Below are 26,036 nucleotides of genomic sequence, written 5' to 3' on the forward strand. Positions count from 1 at the left end.
TAAAATGGTTAATAGAATCATTCCTTTGTAAACGGCCAAATCCTTTACTCAAACAAAGTTCCAGATTTGATGGCCAGTCTTTGCATGACTTCAAACCAATTGCAACATGAACTAACTATCCATAGATTACAAGGGTTAAATTAACCATCCAAAGTCCTATTCAGCAGTTTCTATGGCAAGAGGATTTGTCTGAATGGGATTGATCACGGCTGTGATTCTGCCCATGGTCACATTGCCTGTTGACAGTACATGAAGGCTCACATACAAATAATAGGCGCTCTACTGCAAGAGAGGGCCTTTTCATTTAGGAGTGTCAGAAACAAATGTGAAAAAGTAGTGAGTGCCTTTAGGAGAAATGCAGAAGGAGAAAAATTGTCCAGAGAGTCAAAGCATTTATGAAATATCATTTTATAATAAAAATAGGAATAATGTAATAATTGATTGGAATGCAACATAATGAAAATACGCACAGCGAGTACTTTCCCCCGTGTATAAAGCTGGGTTGGTAAGAAAATTAACGGAAGGAACATTTTTAATGAAAACTGCACATTAATTCCAAAGGACATTTTGGATCAGGAGTGGCATCTCCTATGCAGTGATCTTGAGTATGGTCTGATTTAAATAGGGCCACAGTTACAGCCGGAACAAAAAAGCCTTATTCATTTCTTTGTGGCATTACTGTATTATCTTTAAAGTGCGTTTCAGGATAAGATGATTAAACTGAGTGGATGAATTTGGCAAATTGATGTTGCACAATACCAAGCCTGTTCTTATTGTCTTCTTTCCATCTATCTCCTCTGTTCATCTTTCTAACAGAGGCGCTCTAAATGTGAGTGCATTCTGAAGCCCATTATTAACACTATCAAGTAAACAGTCCATCATTATTTGTGCATGGCTAGTGGGCTGCATAATATATGATGGGTTTGCATTGCTGTTGAGCAGAAGATCATTCGTCAATCAAAGCTCTTAAAGAGAGAGGTTTTCATCAGCAATAACTCAGTAAGCACATTGATCATTGCTCAGTTCATTTAAAAGGATGATGTTATGAGAAAGAAAACACACTTTAAAAAAAAACACACCAGTGGACTTGCAGTGAATTCAGCTGAATTGACATATTGCTGTGAAACAGGAGGCTCTGAATTGGGAAGCCTGTTCTAGCCCAGCACTAATAGAGCAAGCTCTGATACCAGTGGAGAATCACCCTTTGCATGTGGTGGCACTGCTAAATACATATGTCTGTCTTCATGTGGGCCAATGCCAACACCCTGAATAATTATACACTGGCGATGTGAAACCACAGGATCCTTAAACAGCAACCGCTAACTTAGAGTCCCAAACTCCAGTGACTTTTCAAACTTAACTTCCAACACGTGCTGTGTTTGAAGGCGGCACGTAGATTTTACCTTTACCACTGCTTTTGATTTAACACTAATTTTTAAATAAACTCCTTTCTTTCTCTTTTTCTTTTTCAATCTTTTTATTAAATTTCATATATAAAAAACATAACATCATATTATATTAAATAGGTTATAAATACACTAGACGAAGTTAAATTAGTAATAAGATAACAATATCTTATTAAAATATCAGCAAAAAAATCATACAATAATCAATCAAGCCTATATTGATTATACATGAAAAAGAATAAGAATAGTCATCAAAAGAAAAAAATATATAAAAATGCAAGAAAAAATGTATATTAAAAAAAATAAACCTAAACTAACATGGGCAATAATAATAGTTTATATGTATATGATAGTGTCAAAAACTCCGGAACTCCATACCAGAACAAGAACAAAAAGAGAAAAGGTCTGGAAGAGGCCAAATTAATTCATATGAAAGTGTCGAAATAAACTCCTTTCAATAGGACGAAACTACTGATAGCAGTTTTTAGTTTTTCTGAAAATAAAGCTTGATCTCCACAGAAAGCCCTTCAAAGCTAACTGATCAAGTGTCAAGTTCTGTCTATTTCTGACTTGTTAACATTTACTTGTTTCCAAAACTTGAATCAGTTACTAAACGATTGATGGATTAGAGAACTCTATATGCATTGCGCTGGTCACACAGGAGATAACGTGATTGAGAAACACGGCTTAAATCTATGCTGTGAAGACAATGCAGCTTGTTCTGCTATAACATGACTTTCTATAACCTGAGGTTTCTTAGGATTTATCTGGAAGTCACCAAAGATTACCTCTAATTTGAGTCATGCTTGCTTTAAGAAAGCATTTTCTTCATTTATTGCCTTTAAAAGGCGTTAACCAACCTGGACATTTCACACACACTGCCAATTGCTAAGCAGTGCACAGCACTGCTGACCCATGGGCACGTGAGTCAGTGTTGTACAGTGATCTCATGACAGGCCAAGAGTGGACCGTGAAAAGTGGGAACAGGAGGGGAGAATATCAGGGATTTCTGGGGAAAGCCTCAAGCATAAAGTGGGTCAACTGCTAACAGTGGCCGCGGATAATCCCTTGGCATTCCGGTCAGAAACAACATCAGGTCACAGATCACAGAACGGCAATTACCAGCTCACAGAAGCCTTTATCTGTACTGAGGCTTGCTGGTGTCAGCATTTAACGGACATGAAAATTAAAGGAGATGATTTTCAATGATAACCCAGGGGGCACTTTAAATCAAGCAGGTTTCATTACTTTCAGCATGAGGTACTCTTTGTTGAATTGTGTGTTAATAATACAGGTCATAAATTGCAACCTTTTGATCCAATTTCTGCCATTAAGTAAACGTTGTGCATGTTGATCATATCATTATAAGTACAAAATATGACAGTGGAATTACAGAGTCAATCACAACAGGAAGGTCCCAGTCCAACCTGCTGCTGGATGGGACATCACCAAAAATATACACAAACATGTCCAAAACCATGTGTTATTTACACTTAAAAGATGGCCAAAAGTGAAAATTTTCTAATTCAATTTCTAGACTTATGCCTCTTAGGATGATGATCAGTGATCAAACAGATGTGATTGGAATAGAATTGCCTCTTTTTTAACCCAGGCAACCTATTCATATTCTATACCTTCACAGTATGGTCTGGGTCAATTTTGACCCGGCCTAAGAATCCCCTCATAACAAGTGTCCATACCAAATTTTGAACCACAGATCTATTTATAATGTATAAATAGCCTATCTGACATTAATAAATAGGTGATTAATTCTTAATTAATGTTTCAGAGATCTAAAATCCATTTCAATAGATACGGGTCAAATTTGACCCGGAACAGCCTCAATGTACAAAAATTTGTAGCACCTGTACAAAAGTATAACATTTTAAAATATTTTAATTTTTGCACATTTTGGGTCACTTCAGGAAAAGTCATCAAATTTCAGCTAAAAAAATTGGCATTTAGGGTGTTTTTACTGCTGTCAAATGTCAAAGCGGGTCAAATTTGACCCGAACAGTATGTGAAATTGGGTAAAAAACTTCATGACTGGTGAAAACTAGGGAGGGAGGTCACAAATTTATGTCCAAGGAGCACTGAGGAAGCTAGCACCAGATTCTTTGACTTGTGTGTTTTATTTAGGGACTAGTCTAGATGAACTTGAACGTAGATAATGTTCAAATCACAAACAAGAGAAAATCTGCAGATGCTGGAAATTTGAGCAACACACACAAAATGCTAAAAGAACTCAGCAGACCAGGCAGCATCTGTGGAGAAAAGCAGTCTGAGTTCCTCCAGCAGTTTGTGTGGGTTACTTAGATAATATTATTGAAGTATTTTAATTGGTCTGTCTGTCACTCAATTTGGGAAGGAGAAAAGAGTCAGGGTTCCCTTTTCCCCCGATGGTTATCAGCAACTATTGTGGAAGAATATGTGACAAAGTCAAGTGGGAACAGATATAACATATGACATCTTGTGTCTGACTGGATTATGGAGGCATGGCCCAAGTGCAGAGGAAGGGATACTGAATCGGGTGAATAGTTCACCAAATTTTAATATCAACTGTGCAGGAAGAAAGGAAAAACGATAAATGCTAGGCCAACGGGGCTATTAATTAAAACTCTCAATCTGAAGCCAACACTGACACTGCAGCTCGGAAATAGTCACTAAATTCAAAATAAATACCGTTCATTTACAGCATTAATCTAAACAGTAATTTCTTAACCAGAACAAGGTAAGCAGGGAGTATTGCCATTGCTGAGCTTTGGTCAAGACTTGACAAGACTGAAGCAAAAGGGAGTTAAAGCAGCCATAATGAAACACTAGTTGGGTAGAACATGCAAGTGTGATTCCCAACCCCATATAGCAGGCCGCCAGAGAGGGTGCCCAGACTCTCCGACAGTGTGTGTGGTTGACACAGGGCCTTCCTCCCTAGGCACAGCTCCCAAGGCACCAGAGACCAGTTCCCACTAGAAGTCTCGAATGAGAGACTTGTCCAGAAGCCAAGAAGAGTCCTCAGAGCTATACTACTCCCAATCCACAAGATCCAGAATCCCTGCTCACCCACAATGAGGTGCCAGGAGGCGATGCACAGAATAGACCAGGGACCCATCCAGCAAGTGGGGAGAAGGAAGTCACTGGCTTGAGCTGGGAAACATGGAACAGTGGGTGAGTCTTCATCGATGATGCTAAGCGCAGACTATATTAAACTCAGTTGATAGCCCTCCAGCCATGAATGGCCAAAAGTAGCATGGGGTCAGCTTGCAACTCTCAGCTTTCAAAGAGAGATCTCTAGAGATCAGCCAGACTTGCTCCGCTCACTTGAGAGGACAGCCTGCTGGGTGTATTGTGTCTGAGTACACAGCAGAGAAGCCCTGGCTCACCCCTATGTGCGCTTGTAGATCTGGACAAGCTCTGTTCAGCAGCAGGAATTCTCACAAACTTCCTAGTCAGGGAAGGACGGTGGCTAGAATCTCTTCTGGCACTGAAAGGGGGACGTGCCAATGTAATAACTAGAGGTTATTGTGGGCAATCTCTGCCCAGACCAGTTAAGAGCTCCGGATCGTGGAGCTGGAAGAGACGAAGCAGTGTAGGGTTGTCCCCAGCTCCTGATTCACTCTCTCAGTCTAGCAGTTAGATCGGGGATGGAAACTGGATGAGAGGCTGGCTGTGGCTCCCTAGAGAGAACAGAGAGCCTTCCAAAAATGGGACATGAACCGTGACCCTCAATCAGACTCTGTGTCCTGAGGGAAGCCATGCAACCTGATTGGATGCTGAGTCATGAAGTTGGCAGTCACATCAGCCAATGAGAGCTTAGGAATCAGTGAAGTGGAGAACCAGACTGCAGCCACCAGAATGGTAGTGTTTCTATCTGACAGGGCCAGACCAGTGGGACCAGGGGCAGTGAGGCACAGACAGTGAGTGGGCAGAGCAAACCCACAGAGTGCTGATGTGATGTCCTGTTCTGGGCAAAAGTGGGACAAGCAGATTTGAAGTTGCGGAAATTTTGGGACATAGATGGCCACCACAACTCTTTCATAAATTCCAGAGTTTTTGAAATCCCAGATGGCCAACCGGGCAAGAAGAGTGACCCCACTCCGATACTCTGGGGCACACAGTGATAGGTACGAGCAGTCAGATAGGAGGTCCCCTACACAGGCCTGGATCCATCTATTGGGAAGCCCTCACCTCTGCCACTATTCCCAAAATCAGCAGAGCAGCAATGCATGAGAGAGGAAGAATGGGCCCTGGATTGGCTTTGTCCCTGGGACGGAGCATCGGCCTTAAGGTTCTTACTGATAGGCGAGGTTGAAATTAAACCAGATGAAGAAGAGAACCCAAAGAAATTGACAGGAGTTGAGTCTCCTGGTGTCCCAGATATAGGAGAGGTTCTTGTGAGAAAGGGATGCTCTGCCCCCTTCAGGCAGTGTTGCCATGGCCTCTTTTACAACCAGATGTTCTCAGTTCCCAGTATTGTTACACTCGGCAGAGTCAAGCAACAGAAAAGAAAAGCACAGGGATGCAGCCAATTATATACTGAAGAGCGCTGGGGGAGTACCGCTCCAATACTGACATCTGATGCATCAACCTCGACGATGAATGGATGGGATGGTCTGGGTGTTGCAGCACTGGGGCAGTTGTGAAACATCTCTTTAGTTTTGAGAATGCTTGGTCTGTTTCACCTCTCCATGAGAATCCTGCAGGGGTCTTCTTGGTGAGTGCTCTCATAGAGTCCATGATGGGACCAAAGTTTCTGATGAGGTGACATTAAAAATTTGCAAACCCCATGAAGTGCCCCACCCTGTTTGACCATTAGTAGCTTGGGCCACGCTTTGACAGCCTGAACTTTACGTGGATCCGTTTGAAGACTAGGAGGGCTGAGGATCTAGCCCAAGAATGACACCTGCTCTTTGTAGACCGCACACTTCTCTGGCTTGGCATAAAGGCTGTCCTCAAGTTGTAGTGCTATGGACGAGACTGAAATAAGAGTAAGTAAACTAAATACAACCCCAATGAAGCACTACTTGGCTGGAACGTGCATACTCAAGAGTATGTTTGCTGACCCCGTTAAGCAGCTCCCTTGCGAGGATGCCCAGACTCAGTGGCAGCACCCATGTATGGTAAGGTCACGGGTGGCAGATGCTCATTGAAGAAACTGTTTGACACAATTCACAAACACCTTCACTGAGTTGTTGTGTTCACCTTAAGCGAAGGAGTCTGATGTTCGTGCTAGGCAACGGCTTTTGGTTTGTTCACCGTGGAAGTAAAGGGCTGCAGCTTTTGTTAAGCACATAAAATGACTCTCACGTGTTTTGTTCACAAAATCCTACACTGGTGACCCTGACACTCTCGGACGATTTCAGAGTTATGCGGTCGCTTTGAAGCTGCCGGAGTTTTGGGAGCAGCATGCTACCGTGAGGTTTGCACAGGTGGAAGCCCAGATTGTGCTGCAAGAAATCGTCCCAGACAACACCGAGTTTTACCATGTCATAGCATCGCTAAGTAGCTCCACTGCAATCGGAGCAGTGAGTCTCCTAGGAGACCCGTCTGCTCGACAAGTATGTCACTCTGAAAACTCACCTCTTGCAGGCTTTTAGACTGTCAGAGTGAGCGAGCGGAAAAGCCGCTCGCCATGCCCAGCCTGTGTAAAGCTCCAGACTATGCTGTGGGTGCTGTGCATGAGCAGTTGGCTGGCAGTGTGTGGTAGCCACTCACCTTCGGCCTGCAGCTCCGACCACAAACCCCTTGTAGGCGCGATAGCCAAGGCACCAGACCCTTGGGCTGCATGCCAGCAACGGCATCTCACCTTCATTTTGGCCTTCATGACTGACATACGGCACATCAAAAGGAAATATGATGTGGCAAATTGCCCCTCATTGCCCGCCATCAATTACATAATCATCAGGGTTGATTATGCCAGCATAGCAGCTGACCAAGCTACCAACCCAGAGGTCAGGCTTATAGAACCACAGCAATAGGCCTGCGGTTGGCCGACTTCAAGATCAGAGGCGCAGGAGATTCTCTCTTGTGCAATGACTTAACCAGTTGCCCTCGCCCCATTGTGCCTGCAAACTGGAGGTGTACCATTTTAAACTCGTTTCACAGTCTCCCGCATCCAGGCGGGAAGACTTCACCAAAACTGATTGCGTTAAAGTTTGGGTGGCATGGCCCTAGGAAAGACAGCAAGACTGGAGTGCAGCCTGTGTTGTGTGTCAGCAGGCAACAATTATCCATCAGGTTGGGGCATCTTCTGCATCTTTCAAGGTCCCTGAGTGACCAAGTCAACGTGGATCTGGTTGGTCCTTTCCCCCTCTCCTGCAGTTTTACACATCTCCATACCACCAACACAGATACCCCTCAGGGCTGTGTCCTAAGCCCCCTCCTTTATTCCCTGTATACCCATGACTGTGTTGCCACCCACAGCTCCAATCTGCTAATTAAATTTGCTGACAATACTAAACTGATTGGCCTAATCTCAAATAATAATGAGGCAGCCTACAGAGAAGAAGCCATCACATTGACACAGTGGTGTCAAGAAAACAACCTCTCCCTCAACGCCTCAAAAACTAAGGAGCTGGTTGTGGACTACGGGAGGAATGGAGACGGGCTAACCCCTATTGACATCAATGGATCTGGGGTTGAGAGGGTGAACAGCTTTAATTCTTCGGCATAAACACCACTGAGGATCTCTCGTGGTCTGTACATACCAGCTGTGTGGTGAGAAAGGCATAACGGCACCTCTTTCACCTCAGACGGTTGAAGAAGTTTGGTATGGGCCCCCAAATCCTAAGAACTTTCTACAGAGATACAACTGAGAGCACCCTGACTGGCTGCATCACTGCCTGGTATGGGAACTGTACTTCCCTCAATCGCAGGACTCTGCAGAGAGTGGTGCAGACAGCCCAGCACATCTGTAGATGTGAACTTCCCACTATTGAGGACGCTTAAAAAGACAGGTGTGTAAAAACGGCTCAAAGGATCACTGGAGGCCCAAGTCATTCCAACCGTAAACTGTTCCAGCTGCTACCATCCGGGAAATGGTACCGCAGCATAAAAGCCAGGACCAACAGGCTCCGGGACAGCTTCTTCCACCAGGCCATCAGACTGACTAATTCATGCTAACACAACTGTATTTTTATGTTATATTGTACATACTATTTATTATAAATTACTATAAATTGTCAATTTAGACAGAGATGTAACAAAGATTTTTGCTCTTCATGAATATGGAGGGTATAAGTAATAAAGTCAATTCAATTCAATACCGTGGTGGGCCATAATTCCAGGTGGCTGCAGGCTGTCCCTCCAGGGTCGATGATAGCTGTAGAATGGCTCAGGCGATCAGCAACACCGAGGTCACTGCGTTCAGCACCCCATCTGATATTCTTTCCGACTGCGGTTCCCAACTCACCATCACCACAATGGTCTAGAACTTCGGCATTAAGTTACACTGCACCACAGCCTGTCCTCTGCAGGCCAATGGCATTGTGAGCAGTTTCTCTGTCCCTGAAAGGCTGCTCTGAGGACAAGTGTTGGAACAATTATCTCCCGTGGGTTCTGCTGGAGTTCTGAATAGCTCCAAAAGAGGACCAGTAGTCCTCTGCAGCTGAGTAGGTGTACAGACTGCTGCTATTATTCCTGATGCACCGTCTCAGTGGCATTCCACCCTCTTTTACACCTACTTCTACCTCCCTTTGTGGTGGAGAGCATTCTTGGGGTTCAGTTGACTCAAGTTCAACTCATTCGTCCTTGGCCGTCATGATGGAGGTGGTGTCTCCACCAACAACACTCCCTTACACACCCTTACGATGGCCTGTTCCACATTTTGGAATGGGGCAAAAGGCTTTTATTGGAGATAGGAAAGAGTAAAACCTGAATATGTTTGTGTAGATGGGTCTTAAACTGGTCCACCAAGACCTGGATGTTCCACCACCATACCCCTTGGATCATTTCATGATCACATACATGACGGAACAGCATATGAGCTCCAGATTCACAATGACGGTTTTGGTGAATTCTGCAGAGGCCTGTGTAGGATAATGTCATGGATAACAGATTGCCCATATCATTCATAATAGAACCCGTTCCATATAATTCATCAACCCCGTCATCGAGTTGGCGTGCTCACTTTAAGAGACAGTGACACAATGACATCAGCGCGTGGCAACAGCTTTTGATTTGTTTGTAATGGAAGTAAAGGGCTGTTGCTTATCTTAAACACATGAAATGACTCTCACATGTTTTACTCACAAAGTCCTACACCAGTATCTTGGTCAAGCTCTGCAGGTTGTCTGGAGATGGAGAGGAGGCTTGACCCAAAACCACAGCAGCGGAGGCGATTTAGCAGTACATGAAATTTTACTAATAAACTGCAAAATAACAAGCCACGGGGGTGGGAGGGGGAGGGGGACCACAAAACGAGAGAGATCAAATGTTTAACACGACAAGGCAACAAGGTAACTGCTGAAGGCTGGGAGCAACTGGCTCGATGAGTGAACAAAGGACTGTGGATGAGAGCTGGTCTTAGAAAAAGACTGCAGTTCCTGTTAGCCGTGAGCAGAGTGGGGGGTGCCTGCCTGTGAAGGCCTGACAGGCACCCACTCCTATGGCTGGAACCCGGTGGTCCAAGACAATCTGGATGGGTCTGATGGAACTCGATGATGAGAGATGGATCCAAGATGAATCTGGATGGCTCTCAAGGCCTGTTGTCTGGGATATACCTTTCCACGTAGTTAACCAGGTACTGCACGCCCCATCCACGATGACATGAATCCATCAACCAGCAAACTGTGTACACAGGACCACCTTCCACCATTCTAGGTTCTGGAGGTTCAGTCAGTTGAGTGGTCCATGGACACCGGGCTTGAAACAGGCCCGATCATTGAGGGTGTTTAAGGAGAAGATTGATAGGTATCTAATTAGTCAGGGAATCAAGGGAGATGGGGAAAAGCCGGAAATTGGAACTAGATGGGAGAATAGTTTAGCTCATGGTGGAGTGGCGGAACAGATTCGATGGGCCAAATGGCTTACTTCGGCTCCTTTGTCTTGTGATCTTGTGACTTGTGGAAGTTAGGCGTAACCCTGACGGATGGTGGCAGCTGGAAGTGGGTTAATGTGATGGGTAACCTTAAACTGACCAGTGACCCAGAGTGAGAGCCACACAGAGGGCCATACCAGATGCCTACTTCGTCTGCTGTCACCCCCAGCACTGAGCATGAGACTTGACACATGTGAAGTGTCCAATCCGCTACCACCCTCCCCTTCCATTTCCTGACTGGTCAAAAACCCAGCACATCTTAGCGGTGAATTCCTCATATCAATTGCAAATGGCAGCTTCACCGTCCCAGTCAGCGGCAGCTCAGGTCAGAGCTCACCCAGTCAGGAGACAGGCAACAAAGGCAAATTTAGCTCGGTCCGTAAAATACAAAGAAGTTTGGTGCTTAAAGTCAAAGACGCACTGGGACAAATAGTCATGGCAGTGGGTGGAGATTCCACCGAAGTGTTCAAGCACTGGAATCTGGTGCTCCGAGTGAGGAGGCTGACTGGCATGGGGTTGCTGTGTCAAGGTGGAGAGTCGGTTGAGAATGGTGTACAGATATCCAATAATTTCCTGCTGCTTCCGGATCCCGTGCTTCTGTCGATGGACAACTTCCTTTAGGCGAGCATACTCTATTCGGTCAAACATGGGTTCACTCATCCCGTCAGGAAGGAGGCTTGACCTAGAAGCAGAGCGGTGGAGATGATTTAGCAGAAAACAATATTTTACTAATTTATTGCAAAATAACAATCCAAAGGGGCCACAAAACAAGAGAAAACAGATACTCTACATGACAGGGTAACTGAAGGCTCGGAGCAACTGGTTGAGGCTGGCTGGTTCAGTGAGTTAACAAAGAACTGTGCCTTGGAGCTGGCTTTAAACAAGCTGCAGGTGATGAGATGGAAATGAGTGGCAGATGACTTTTGTTAACTGGGTGGAGACCAGGGGCAAAGTTCCACGCAATGTCCACGATCGGTTGAACTACATTACCTTCAAGATAGTAAGTAAGGGGAAAGAGGTAAAAGGAAAAACAAGCATCTACAAGAGCTCGCAATCTAAGGAACAGGACGGCACAAATAACCACCAAAATCAATTAAAAGGGAATTAATTGGCAAAGACAAAACAGTCATGATTTATATGATTGCCAAGTTAGTTTTTTTTACATTTCCACAGAGCAACTGACTGATTAGAAAACACATGCCATATTTATCACAATGGCTAACTTTTTATTTACAACATTGTTATTTTAGCTAACAGTTATTTCCTTCTAAATACATTCGGTTCTCCTACAAATAAAACTTGTGCTCATCCATAACATATCCTAATGACAAGTGCGCTTATTTAATTCAAAAACTATATCGGGGAAATGACTCTTTAATGCTTTGTTTGTAGGAGGAGCAACCTGTGTATGATTTTGGTATCACCATATTTGATGACTTGAACATTTGTCACATTTCAAACATAATTATTTCTGTCAAAATAATTATGCAGAGTTGTATTTTATTTATAACATTCTAAAATTACTGATGCACTGGTAGATCCTGCCAGAATACTGCCCACTAATCATCTTGACTGGAATATTAATAGCCCTGTTCTGTTGCCGCTTCATAATTGGATATTGTTGGAACAGTATGCTGTTCTTCATCCATCTCACCCAACCATATCTCCTCTCAGCAAAGTCACTGAATGGCAAATGCAGAGACTGCAGTCACTTTGCCTGACATCCCATCTGAAGGAACTGTACAATGTGAGGTTAGTTGGGAATTCGAAGATTTTTTTTGTGTGTGTTTGATTTATGGTTGGTTGGGAGGGAGAAAATAAAATCTTTATGAAGACTACCCCCAGGGAATTAAACAGATTGGATGGAGCCTATGATAAAACAGATTGTACAGGGCCCATGGATGGACATGTGGATAGATTTGATGAAATAAATGGCCTTACTTCATTCTATCCTTTCTAATATAGATTTTTAAAGTATAAATTGTTCTTTCCAACTGCACTGTTAGCAATCTAGATATCATACCTTCACAATAAAGATTCCCCTCTGAAGGAGATTTTGCACTCTGCAGTGTATTAATAAGGACAATGACACCGATCTCACCTTTCACCTGGATGTAGAGAATCAAGAGTCAGATTTGTAGCCCAAAATATAACAAAGAATTAACCCTCCCTCACCCAAGTAAAATAGTAAGTGCTTATTCAAAACAAAAATAAAATCAAACACACATTGCATCTTGGACATGATGTAACTTTTCTGTCAAAGACTGCCAAAGACAGGCAAAGAAACCAATAAATCCAGGTATGAATAGTCCTTTCTCTATCCCAAATTAATTATTTGCGAATAAACAGAAGCTCATCTAATCTGGTTCATTTGGAGATCAGCATTCAGCTTGACTCTGACATCTAGCCCTTGTGGAGCCAATCTATGGAATATAAATCTCATCATAGATTAACTTGCAGTAAATCTCAACTCATTCCACTTATGGTTAATTCTGCAAGAGTGCTAGAGAGCAGAAGCACTACGATCAGGCTGAAGTTTAAAATAACATTTTAAGAGTAGGGTTTTCAGAAACTGGTATTTGTGAATATTTTACACTAGTTAATAGGAAAGCTTACTGTCTTTTGAATCTGCCGACAGGTTTCTTTTTGAAATTCTCTTATCTAGTGTGAAATGTAGAGACTTGGCTGCAGTGTACATTACTGAAATAACACAGAGAAAGACAAGTGTGTTGATGACAGATGATCACAGTCTCTGCCTTATAAACTTGCAAGCTTATACATCAATCATAGGCTGCAAAATAAATTTGATCCATCATATTTATGTCTTGTCAAGATTATGTAATACAGTTTTGATAATCCCAGAGGTGCCATCTAATGCAATATTTGCTCATTTGATTATGTGGCTTGCCATTATGTGATTAAAATATTGCAAAGTACCAGATTGTATATTGCAGGTATATTGTGTTTCACAGCATATCCATCCTACTTGCTGTCTGAATGCAAAATCTATCTGATATTGTGACAATGTGTTGGCAGCTGAGGCAAGTATCATGTATGACGAATTTTCAGTGCATTTTATGATCACAGTGAAAAAGCAAGCTAGTGACAGGAAAAAGGTGCACGAGGATAAGGCTGAGAGTCATAAGGAGAGACCACACGTGAAAAGCAGACAGGCGGGCAGGCAAATGGGATCCAGCCAACCTCGTGGTACATCAGGAGACTCTGAGCACAGCAGTTCAAACACCTAGTAAGGATGAGAGAGAGTGTCCTCTCATAAAGAACATCAAATAAAGGGGAGTACCAAGAGTGCAAGGCTTTCTGTGGAAAGACGGCAAGGAGACACCAGGAAGTTAAAATAGTTGGAATCCAACCCTTTGCAACAAGAAAATGAAAAAGTGAAGAAAGGAACTTTATATCTCCTCTGAAAGCTGTGAAGTGAAATAGGAAACAAAGAACAACGTTCACGGTAGTTTGCTGTAGTGAGTGACGTGTCCCTATGCCAGAATATAGGTTGATAACATAGTAAGTTAAAACAGTAGAGTTCTTAATCCATTAAGTCTAAAAGCAGAAGATGTGGTTCCATTTCAGAAGGCTCAAAATGAAAGCAATAGAAAGGTCAAGAAACAAAGCTTCTCTTTAACTTCTTCATTTGTTTCTTGCTTGCTGCTGGGCAGAACCATCCACGTTTCTAATTCACCCACGTCCTCTTGCCATCTTTTTGAAGCCTTTTGCTCTTGTTATTCTGAAGCCACCACCTTGCGTATTAATTTGAGAAAAAAAGCACAAATCTGCTTCAGGTACATGTCAGGTCTGTGCTCAGCCAAAAAGCCTCTTGAAATGAGAGCAACTCAAGCACAGTCACCCTTCGCCTGAGCCTTCAAATTCTGTAGAGTTTACGATTCTCCAATTGTTGTTCCAGCAGGAAATCAGCAGAATTACTGGAAACAGACTATTATGCTTTTTTTAAAATTTGGAGATCTTCAGATATTAAGTCAGGAAGTGACAAATAAAGCATAGACTTTGAGAGGCTTATTTCAGCATGACAGATTTTAATTGAGGAAAGCAGTAGTGAAAGCTTGTCCATCTGAGGGTTCAACCTTTCTTTGTGAGAAGTGCCCAGAGAATTAGTTAGGATCAACTTGCAACAGAAGGCTTTTTATAATACATGTTAACCCAAGAGCTCTGAAGAACTGCTTTCAAAAGATAGGTCAAATTGTAATGTTCTGATGGCATTGTACAAATCATAATTGGATCAGAGATGATAGAAATAGCTTTCGAGTCTTACTCAGACACATCCTAATGGGATGTTTGTGGCTGAATCTATTATCTGGTGGTCTCAACATTAAATTTACTTCAGAGCCTTTATTAAAACATCACTGAGATGAGGAGGGGAAGGGATACAGTTGGTTTGACAGTTCCCAGACTGCCAACATCTATTGCCCTAAAAAGCCACGGAATGATAATATGTTGTGGAACAGGACTCACTCAAGGTAACTGACTCAGAGCCCTTTCTTCCATAATCCCACAACATTATAGGAAGGAAGTGAGCCAGGATATCTTGAGAGGACAGGATAGAACAACAGAATTTTTCTCATCTGATACTTCAAGATTGACATCAGTTCATCTGGGAGAAATCCATATAATGAAAGTAATTTATTATTGCAAGCTTTGGACCATGGGATAAATCTATTGTGATTATCAGCTAATCTGTATTATATCAATAATTAAGTGGTTGAATGTGATATTGACTCTAGACAATAACCTCATGAATATAAGAAAGGACTCATATTCATCCAAGTTCCTGTAGGTAGGTGACCAAAACTCCATTCCATTATTTGGAGTACTGTGTGCAGTCTCGGTCATCTACCTACAGGAAATATGTCACTAAAATTGTAAGAATGCGGAGAAAATTTACAAGGATGTTCCCTGGACTTAAGAAGTTATCGGGAGAAGTTGAACAGATTAGGACTTCATTCCCGGGAGAATCGAGGAATGAGGGAAGATTTGATAGAGGAATACAAAATTATGATGGTACAGATAGGGTAAATCAAACAGGCTTTCTCCACTGAGGTTGGGTGAGACTAGAACCGGGGTCGTGCGGTAAGGGTGAAAGGTGAGACAATTAAGGGGAATATGAAGAGGAACTTCTTCACTCAGAGGGTGGTGTGAGTGTGGAACGAGCTGCCAGTGGAAGTTATGGATGTGGGTTTGATTTCAACAGTTAAGGGAAATTTGGACAGGTACATGATGTGAGGGGTATGGAGGGTATGGTCCAGATGCAAATCGATGGGACTAGGCAGATTAATAGTCCAGCATGGACTAGATGGGTCAATGTATATTTAGTATTTCAATAATATTGTAAATATATTCTTTTAATTAAACATTCTTTGTTGTTTACTTATGCATTGCAGGTTATATGTAAAAATACGTAAATGGCATACATTATTATGCCACCACATCATATGTATGCACCTCACTTAAAGTAAAAACTAAACTAAACATGCACGAGTATCTCCTGGCTTCATGGTTTTCTTTTAAATAGTTGTAATGTTTTAGAGTTACAAAGTATAGGTGACCAAAGGACCTGTTTCTGTGCAATATGACTCTATGTTAATGCCCATTGCAAGGGAATATTCTGAATTAAAACTTAGGACATACACATTGGTAATTTTCCTGAGAACAGTCAACCAGTGCAAAAGCAGAATGGAAAGTTCCATTCTCCAAGGTTTTGTCTGTAAGTGACACAATATTTACTCTTCAAATTCCAGCTACTCCTTATGAAGGTTACACTTGCCTTGAAGTCATTGTGGTATGGATTCACTAGAGTGGTTCCTGAGAAGAAGGATTAGGAAAAATAGTCAAAATCTTTTTCCCATGGTAGGGATATGAAATACAAGAAGACATATTTTCAAATGTAGTAGATTTAAAGTGGATTTCAGGAGTAGTGTTTTATACACAGAGAGGTGTAGCTGGAATTCACTGTCAGAGGAGGTGGTGGAATCAGAAGCAATGGCTAAGTTTGAGAGCTATTTACACAGACATTTAGTTAGAAAAGTCTCATCAGATTTGGGCAAATGGAGTTCATGTGGATTGGCAAAATGGGTGGTAGATTGTTGTGGTGAGAAGACTGGCCTATTTCTGTGCTGTAAACTCTATGACTCTATGACCTTATGAAGATGTGAGGGTATGCATTGGAGAAATGAAAAGCAAAACAAACACGGTTCGGGAGAGAATGATGAAATGGATAGAAACAGAATCAGTTTTATTATCAGTGCACATGTTGTGAAAGTTGTTTTGGTGCAGCAGTACAACGCAAAACATAATAAAGCCCTTTAAGCTACAATAAACGGACAACCAGTGCAAAAGAGAAATGGAAAGATAGTGTTTATGATTTCATGGTCCATTAGGAAATCTGATGGGAGGAGAAGAGGCTGCTCCTGAAACTCAGTGTGCAGGTCTTCAGGCTCCTGTTCCTCCTCCCTGATGGTAGCAATGAGAAGCGGGCATGTCCCGGGTGGTGAGGGTCCCTAATGGTGGATGCCACTTTCTAGAGGCCCCTCCGTTTGGAGATGTCCTTGATGGTGAGAGGCTTGTGTCCATAATGGAGCTGGCTGAGTCCGCGACCCTCGGTAGCCCCTTTTAAACCTGGGCATTGGAGCCTCCATACCAGACAGCGATGCAGCCAGTCAGAACGATACATCTGTAGAATGTAGGAATTTGCTACAGTGACTTACTAAATTCCCTCAAACTCCTGATGAAGTGTAGCCACTGGAGTGCCTCCTCTGTAAGTGTATCAATATGCTGGGCAAGTAGAGATTAGAACAAAGGGCCCCAACATTAGGATATGTCTTCATTTTTTTCATGCTAAGATGAGGACATCTTGTCTGCAAATCTATGAAATTCTATCCATCAAATCCTCTGATAGGTCAGAGGATTGTCTACTCTCCTCTCCTATCAAATTCCTTCTTCTTCAACCCTTTACCTTTTCTACCTTTCACCTCCCAGCTTCTCACTTCATTTCCCCCCTTCATCCACCTACATTCCCCCTCACCTGCTTTCACCTATTACCTTCTAGTTGTACCCTTTCCCTTCCCCCCTACCTTTTTATTCGGGCATCTTCCCCTTTCCTTTCCAGTCCTGATGAAGGGTCTCAGCCCAAACATAGCTGCTGCCTAGCATGTTGAATTCCTCCAATGTTTGGTGTATATTACTTAAGTCAGAGGATGGGGAATTTGATGTTAAGCCACATTTGGAATATTGTGTTTAGTTCTGATTGCCTCATTGGAGGAAGGATGCAGAAGTTTTAGAGAGGGTACAGAGGAAATTTACCAGAATGATGGTTGGACCAGAGGGCATGTCTTATGAAGGTTAGTTGAGCAAGCTCGGGCTTTCTATTTGGAGCAACAGAGGATGAGCAGTGGCTTGATCAAAGTGTACAAGAGGCAGAGATAGAATGGATATCCAGATACCTTTTCATAGGACCTAAATGGCTGATACAAGAGTGCATTATTTTAAAGTGATTGGATTCCCTTAAAGTGGCTGTCAGAAGTAAGTTACTTACACAGAGAGTGAGGAGTGTGTGGAACTTCCTGCTAGGGGAGGTGGTAGAGGCAGACACAGTAACGGCATTTTAGAATATCTTAGGCAAATGGATGATAGAAAAATGAAGGTTTATGTAGGAGAGAGAGTGATCTTTGAGTGGGTTAAAAGGTCAGCACAACATTATGAGCCAAAGGAGCTCTCTAGGCTGTAACGTTCCATTTCAATGTTCCATGTTCAAATGGCTACAGATAATCAAACGTTAAATATGTTTAAAAGTTGATCAATATATTTTGTAGCTAAACAAAACAAAAAATATCAAAAGTTCAGAGTACATTTATTATCAAAGTACATAAGTGTCACCACATACCACCCTGAAATTCATTTTCTTGGAGGTATACTCAACAAATCTATACAATAATAACTAGAACAGAATCAATGAAAGATTGCCCAACTAAGACGTGCAACCAGAGTGCAGAAGATGACAAGCTGTAAATACTAAAAGAAGAAATAATAATAATGAATAAATAAGCAACAAATATTGAGAACATGAGATTGAGAGTCCTTAGAAGTGAGATTGAGTGAAGCTATCTCCTTCGGTTCAAGAGCCTGATGGTTGAGGGAAAATAACTGCTCCTGAAGTGAGTCAATTGCAAAACAGAACAGCCAGTAGAAAATATACAAGGATCCAATTGAATGGCAGTTCAAGCGACTTCCTCCTGCTCTTATTTCTTATATATTTGCCCACATATTAATGTGGTTAATAAACTTAAGAAGGGAATTTTTGGATTCAAAGAGGTTCTAACAATATTCTTTGACATTGTCAGCCATTAGTGATGTAGAGGCTGTCAATAGCACTGTTGATTGACAAGCAAAGGGTAATAAGGTTCTTCCCTTGTTAATGTTACTACTATCACTGTGAAACAGGCAGGAAGCTAACCAGCCCCCTGCATTTGTACTGCACACTTTTAACTGGTTATGTTCCAGAAGTCCTCTTGCATACATTTGCGTGCCTTTGAGTTCTTTCTCTTGGCAACATTTGGCAGGAGAACAAGGTCTAGCAGGGAAGGAAAGAGCTCCCTGCATCCAGAGAGAAACACTCCATATGGATTTCACAGCATATTGGCTTGCAGGCTTTTAAGTGTGTGTTGGCAGGCAGCTGACCAAACCTGAAAACAATCTGGTAAATGATAAAAAATACATAGCACCCGGCACAAAAGCACTGTTTAACGAATGTAAGATTGTGTATCAGGGATCAATAAAGATTTCCCATCTTTTGAAGATGTATTTTTATTTCAAATACCAGCTCGGATTTTCCTCGGAAACGTTCTGAACTCCTGCAAGTTCATTTAACATCAGGAATCTTAAATGGGGCAGACAAGCATGCCCAAACATGGGAACTCCAAACTTCGAGAGTACAGTTCCCCGATTCCTCATAGAAATCAGCCATTGACTGGCACATTCATGAAATCGCCCAACGGTTAAACCAGGGAGCCTGCCAGATAAGACGTAAGCTTCAGGTTACTTACATTTTCGTGAATCTGTGGAGTTGACTTACTATGTATGTATTTAGTTACTTTGGTTACTTAATTACTTTTAATTTATCAAGTCATTTTAAATTGTTAAATAGCATGATGATGTTGTAATAATCTTTGAAGATTCATATCTAATAGAGCCATACAACACAGAAATAGGCCATTCAGGCCATCACATCCATGGTCACCACCACGTACTAATCCCATTTACTAGCACTAGTTTTGTAGTCCTCTATGCTTTTGTGATTCAAATGATCACCCAAACATTTCTCAAATGTTCTGTTTCCACCTGCCACTCAGGCAGAACTCCTGTAAATCTTTTACGTCTTTCACTACTACCTCTAGTTTTCTAAATACTTTAATGGGGAAGCAGTTTGCTACTGTCTACCCATCTCCTCCCTTCAGGATACAACATAGCTCTATCAGATTCCCTCCCCCTCAGCCTCCACTCTCAGGACAATGGACACAGCTTATCCAGCCTTTCTTCACAACTGAAATGACTCCTCCCAGGCAACATCCTGGTGAATCTCCTCTGCACCATCTCCAGTGCAGTCCCTCAAACAGTACTCCAGCTGTGACATAACCAATCTTTTAAAAAGCAGAACCATACCTTCTTGTTCTGATATCGAATGCTTTGCTATTGAAGGCATGTATCCCATATAATAAATGCCTTCTTCACTATCTCACTTAACTGTGCTGCCACCTTCAGTGATACTTGGGCTGAGCCATCAAGGTCTTTCTGTTTCTAAGTACTCCCCCAAGCCCTGCCATTCAATCTGTGTGCCTAACAATTACCAGTCCACCCAAATCCATCTTTTATTTTTCTTCTTGTGTCCTTAGCTCCCAGTGGAGCCTAGGCCATTGATGACCTCCCGACACCATCGTCTAAAGTTTGGAGTTCAACTATGTTTCTGTAATCCATTGTATCCACTGTACAGGTGATTGGCCTACAAAGTTTCACCAGAGCTCTGATGGCTGGCCTTACCCATTTCCACCTCTCACAACGGGGAACTAATGTTGGACTTCAAGAGGCTACCCAGGTCCATCACCTCACAATTATCAGAATTAAAGTCCATCTGCCATTGCTCTGCCCATCTTCCCAAATGATCAATATCATCCTGTAGACTATGACAATGCTCCTCATTATTAACACCACTAATTTTACGACTATCTGCATTGTTACAAATCAAGTGCTTTTCATTCATATCCAAATCATTGCAGGTATGTGGTAGCTGGAACTGCTCCCAGCAGTAATCCATGTGGTACACCACTGGTCAGAAGGTTTCAATCACGGAAACAACCTTCTACCTCTTATTACCGAGTCAATTGTGGATCCAATTTTCCAACTTGCCATGGATCCCATGGGTCCAACCTTTTGAACTGGCTTTCATGTGGGATCTTGTCAAAGGCTTTATCGGAGTCCATAAAGACCACTTTCACAAACATTCCATTGCTTAACAATTTTGACAGCTAATTAGGCCTGAGAACATGGCTGACCTGGCTGTCAAAGCACTTCCTCAGTGTAACACACATGGAAAAGTTGCAAATGTGACTGTCTCCTGAAGCAAAGTAAGTCCTCACCAAAGAAGGTGGAGGAATTACCCTTCTCTTCTCAGTTGTAGTTAAGAAAAATAGTTATTATCAATTGCCAGAAGTGGTATTGGTTTAGAACTCCGTAGTTCCGCAACACTGCAATTTGCCTACCACCTCAACAGGTCTACAGCGAATGCAATCTCACTGGCTCTCCACTTTGCTTCAGAGCATCTAGACAACAGTAAAAAGTATGTAAGGTAGCTGTTTTCAATTACAGCTTGGCAATCAATACCATCATCTCCTCAGTAATAATCATTAAACTTCTACACCTGGAGTTCTGTACATCCCTCTGCATCAGAATCCTCAACTTGCTCATCAGGATTGGTAATAAAATCTCCTCTTTGCTGACAATCACCAGAGGCATATCTCATGCTTAGTCCACTTCTCTACCCTTTGTATACTCATGACTGTGTGGCTTGGCACAGCACCGATTTTACCATGGTTGGTAAGATCTCTGGTGACAAGAAACCATATGGGAGAGAAATTGATCAGCTGATTGAATGGCGTCACAATAACAACCTTGGACTTAATGACAGCAAGACCAAAGAATTGGTTGTGGACTTCAGGAACAGGATGTCAGGAGAGCACACAACAGTCCACTGGGGGTTCAACAGTGGAAATGGAGAACAGATTTAAGTTCCTGGGTGCCAATATTGCAGGGGCCCAACAAACTGAAGGAATCATGAAGAAGGCATGCCAGCAACTCTATTTCATTAGGACTTTGGGGTTATTTGGTATGTCACCAAAGACCCTTGCTATTTGTATGTATGGTGGAGGGCATTCTGACAAGCTGCATCACAGCCTGCTATGGGGTATTACAAGATGCTGCAGAGAGTTGTAGACTCAGCCAGCTCTAAAATAGGCACAAGCCTCCCCATCCTCGAGGACATCTTCAAGAGGCAGCACCTCAAGAAGCTGGCATCAATCGCTAAGGACCCTCATCACCCAGGATGTGCCCTCATCAAGGTGGAAGTCCAGGAGCATGAGGATCCACATTCTATGATTCAGAATCAGAATCAGGTCTAATATCACCAGCATATTTCTTCAGCCAGAGGGTGGTGAATTTGTGGAATTTATTACCACAGGCAGCTGCGGAGGCCAGGTCATTGGATATCAAGGCAGAGCTTGACAGGTTCTTGATCGGCCATGGTACCGAAGGCTACGGGGAGAAGGCTGGAGAGTGGAGCTGAGGAGGAAAGAAGGGATCAGCCATGATTGAGTGGTGGAGCAGACTCAATGGGTCAAATGTCCTAATTCTCCTCCTATGTCTTATGTTCTTATGACCTCATATGTCGTGAAATCTGTTTGCTCTGTAACAGCAGTACAATGCAGTACATAATAATAGAGAAAACACTGTGAATTACAGTAAGTGTATGTGTGTCTGTGTGTGTGTGTGTGTGTATATATATATATATAAAATAGTTAAATAGTTAGTGCAAACAAAGTAAATTAAAATATGGTGAGGTAGTCTTCATGGGCTCAATGCCCACTCAGAAATCAGATGACGGGGGTGGGGGGAAGAAGCTGATCCTGAATCATTGAGTGTGTGCCTTCAGACTTCTGCACCTTCCTCCTGCTGGTAGCAATGTGAGAATAGAGTGTGTCCTGGGTGGCAGAAGTCCATAACCATGGATGCCAACTTTCTGAGGCACCACTCCTTGAAGACGTCCTGGATACTACGGAGGTTAGTGCCCATGATGGAGCTGACTAATTTTACAACTCTGCAACTTACTTTGATCCTGTGCAGTAGCAGATGCTGGTGCAGCCAGCTAGGATGTTCTCCACAGTATATCTGTAGTAACTTGTGAGTGTCTTTGGTGACTTGCCAAATTTCCTCAAACTCTTAATGAAATATAGCTGATGTCTTAACTTCTTTATAGCTGCATTGATATGTTGGGTCTAGGTTAGATCCTCAGAGATATTGATACCAAAGAACTTGAAATGGCTTGTTCTTCCAACTTCTGGTCCCTCTATGAGGACTGGTGTGTGTTTTCCTGTCTTAGCTTTTCTGAAGTCCACAGTAATTTCTTGGGTCATATTGACATTGAACACAAGGTTATTGCTGTGACACTACTCAACTAGCTGGTATATCTCGCTCCATACACCTTCTCGTCATCATCTGAACTTCTGTCAACAATGGTTGTATCGTCAGCAAATTTATAGATGGCATTTGAGCTGTGCCTAGCCACACAGTCTTGAGTGTAGAGAGAGTAGAGCAGTGGGCCAAGCACACACCCCTGAGGTGCGCCAGTGTTTGATTGTCAGTGAGGTAGAGATGTTATTTCCAAACCACACAGATTGTGATCTTCTGGTGAGGAAGTTGAAAATCCAGTTGTAGAGAGAGGTACAGAGGTCCAGGATCTGGAGCCTTTCGATCAGAATTGTAGAAATGATGGTGTTAAACACTGAGCTGTAGTCAATAAATAGTCACCCTAACATAGGTATTTGTAATATCCAGGTGATCTAAGGCTGCATGGAGGGCATGTGAGATCATGTCCATCGTAAACCTATTGTCGCAATAGGCAGGTATTTGCTGAGACAGGAGTTGATTCAAGCCATGACAAACCTCTCAACGTTCTTCATCACCGTAGTTGTGAGTGCTATTGGTTAGTAGTTGATAGGACAGCTCTCCCTGATCTTCTTGGGCACTGGTATAATTGTTGTCCTTTTGAGGCAGATGGGAACTTCTGACTGTAGCAATGAGAGATTGAAAATGTCTTTGAACACCACTGCCAGTTGATTGGCACAGGTTTTCAGCACCTAACCAGGTACACCATTGGGGCTTGTTGCCTTGCAGGGGTTTGCCCTCTTGAAACACAGCCTGATGTCAGCCTTCGATACAGAGATCACAGGGTCCCCAGGTGCTGCAGGAACCCTCATACCTCTAGAATTATTCCCCCTTTCGAAATGAACATGAAAGGCATTGAGCTCATTTGAAAGTGAAGCATCACTGCCATTTATGTTGTTGGGTTTCACTTTGCGGGCAGTAATGGCCTGCAAACCCTGCCAGACATGACATGCATCTGATGTTGCTTCCAACCTTGCTCAGAGTTGTCCTTAGCTCGTTAAGTAGCCCTGGTTTTCTAGTGCTGACCTGGGTCACCAGGCATGAGTGCCTCAGCTCTAGCCTTCAGCAGACTATGAACCTTCTGATTCATCCACGGCTTTTGGTTTGGGTACGTACAGTTGATTCGCATAGGCACACGCTCATCCTCACAGGTTTTAGTGAAGTCAGAGACAGCTGTGGCATACTCATTCAGACTCGAAGATGAATCCCTGAATGCAGTCCAGGCCACTGATTCAAAGCAGTCCTGTAAGCGCCCCTGAGCCTCCTTTGTCTATACCTGCTTGGTACTCACTACTGGTGCTGCAGTCTTCAGTGTCTGCCTGTACTCAGAGAGCAGAAGTACAGCCAGGTGATCAGACTTTCCAAAATGCAGGCATGGGATGGCATGGTAAGCACTCTTAATGGTAGTGTAACAGTAGTCAGTGTATCTGTTCCTCTGGTACTACAAGCAATTTGCTGGTAATAATTATTTAGAGATTCAGAAACAGATTCTTTCCCTTTGCCAAAAGATTCCTGAACAGTCCATGAACACTCTGTTATTCTTTTTTATCACTATCTGTTTATTTTGTAATTTGGAATAATTTTATGTCTTTACATTGTACTGCTGCAGCAAATCATCAATTTCCCCCTGTATAGTATAAGACATTGATAATAAACATGATGCTGATCTTGATGCTGAACACTAAAAATCCAGGAACAGAAAAAAAGTAAAATAATACAAGCATTTGGGAGGAAACTAACCTATTATTCTGCAAATATTCTGGAATTCTACATGTTCACACTGCTGTCAAGCAGAATCTCATACTTATTGCAAAAGATTTCATGTGTACTGTTGCGAGCTTTGATCTTGGCAGAAGTGGATTAGATGGTGGGCCTGGATGAGCTGAAGAAAGGCCTCTAAGGCTGTAGGCTATTTTTGATGTCTGAGTTTCATAATAGGAGACCCCATGCCAGGAATACATTTCCAATGGTTGTTCTCTGCTGTATACCTTTTATCAGTCTTACAAGACTCCAACAGTCAGTAAGAGAGGAATTCTATAATGTACATTGGCTGGGAGATCATTGTACAGTTTTTTCTGGGTTTATATCTTAAAGACCATTACTGTTAATATGATTATTTCAAAATGGCAGTTGCACATACTGATGGAATGGACATTCTTAAATTTTTAGATCTAACTATATTTAATAACTTAACTTCTACTGTAATTTTACTTCAGTCTTGATGAGAAAGAGTGGATTATCCAGAGAGTTTGAGTCCAAAAAGAATAGAAAGCTTTTACTTTATTTCCAATTAAAGGGCCTTGTTACGTGGCCATGGGTTTTGTTTACTGTGGGCGTCACTTTAAGCACTTGGATGAGAAGGAAGTATGATGTCTGTATAACAAAATGTGTGCAGACTGCTGGGACATTCAGGAGAGAGAGAGAGAGAGAGAGAGAGAGAGAGAGAGAGAGAGAGAGAGAGAGAGTTCGGACTGCGAGCAGGAGCTCACTACAGTAATGGTTGAAGATTGATACTTCCCCATGCCCAAAAAATAGGGTTAATTAGTGGCACATGGTGCATATTGGGAATGTGACTGCCACTTCTTATGATCCATTCATGGATTTTTGGAGTATTCTGTGGCGACCACTTTTGTTAACCTTTACATGGAATTGGGTGTGTTATGTGGTGACCACTTGTGCAAAGGAATACTTTGTGACTCTCACCTTGTGATATCACTACGTGGATTTTGGAACACTAATCGTTGGCTGAGATCTTCTGTTACTGTTACCTTGTTTTCCCAGCATGGAGCCTATGGAATTCTTCGTGATTACCTCCTTGTTGCATTTTAATATGGATTTACAAGTTTCCCCTCTCACCTATT

The sequence above is a fragment of the Hypanus sabinus genome, chromosome 13 (genome assembly GCF_030144855.1).
Source record: "Hypanus sabinus isolate sHypSab1 chromosome 13, sHypSab1.hap1, whole genome shotgun sequence".
NCBI classification, from domain to species: Eukaryota; Metazoa; Chordata; class Chondrichthyes; order Myliobatiformes; family Dasyatidae; genus Hypanus; species Hypanus sabinus.